This window comes from Erpetoichthys calabaricus, chromosome 15, assembly GCF_900747795.2.
Source record: "Erpetoichthys calabaricus chromosome 15, fErpCal1.3, whole genome shotgun sequence".
Taxonomy (NCBI): domain Eukaryota; kingdom Metazoa; phylum Chordata; class Cladistia; order Polypteriformes; family Polypteridae; genus Erpetoichthys; species Erpetoichthys calabaricus.
The window spans coordinates 87,412,763-87,413,884 of record NC_041408.2 but is presented as its reverse complement, the minus strand read 5'-3'; positions in this window follow the sequence as shown (position 1 = coordinate 87,413,884).

Below are 1,122 nucleotides of genomic sequence, written 5' to 3'. Positions count from 1 at the left end.
ATAGTAGGGAACAGGACATAAAGTAAGGCATTCTGGGCAGATAAATGGCTGATAGTCAAGAGTGCTGAGCCTTTGTATGTTTAAATGTATTCTTGTAGACCAAAAGTAATATTTAGGTCTGAGATATCATTAAACAATCGTATGTTGTTCGTGCCGATAATAAGTAAGTCTCTTGAAGTGCTGAGAGAGTGACAGGCTGTGTTATTCCTAAGGCACTTGTGTGGTTTAAAGTGCTAGAGGTTAACCAGCTGTTTGTTTGTCATTCATGGGGCACTGTTGTGGTTAGGGTCAGTGTGTATGTACTGTAAGTCTTATGAAGTCCTACGAGAGCGACAAGTTGTGTTATTCATAAGGCACTTGTGTAATTTAAAGTGCTAGTGATTTACCAGCTGTGTGTGTGTCATTCATAGGGCACTGCTGAGTTTTTGTGTATATGCGTATAGCTATATACACTGCCCGGCCAAAAAAAAAGTCACCACCTGGATTTAACTAAGCAAATAGGTACGAGCCTCCTATTGGATAATTACTGCATGGGCGATTATCTTTCAGCTGGCAACAAATTATTTAACCCCAACTGGTGCAATGAGTTGCTTCTCATTTCTTAAACAACCATGTCGAAAAACACATCTCGTGGTCGTGGAAAAGATGTTAGTCTGTTTGAGAAGGGTCAAATCATTGGCATGCATCAAGCAGAGAAAACATCTGAGGAGATTGCAGAAACTACTCAAATTAGGTTAAGAACTGTCCAATGTATTATTAAAAACTGGAAGGATAGTGGGAACCCATCGTCTTCGAGGAAGAAATGTGGCCGGAAAAAAATCCTGAATGATTGTGATCGGCGATCACTTAAACATTTGGTGAAATCAAATCGAAGAAAAACAACAGTAGAACTCCAGTCTATGTTTAATAGTGAAAGTAAGAGCATTTCCACACACACAATGCGAAGGGAACTCAAGGGATTGGGACTGAACAGCTGTGTAGCCGTAAGAAAACCACTAATCAGTGAGGCAAACCGGAAAAAAAGGCTTCAATTTGCTAGGGAGCATAAAGATTGGACTCTGAAGCAATGGAAGAAGGTCATGTGGTCTGATGAGTCCAGATTTACCCTATTCCAGAGTGATG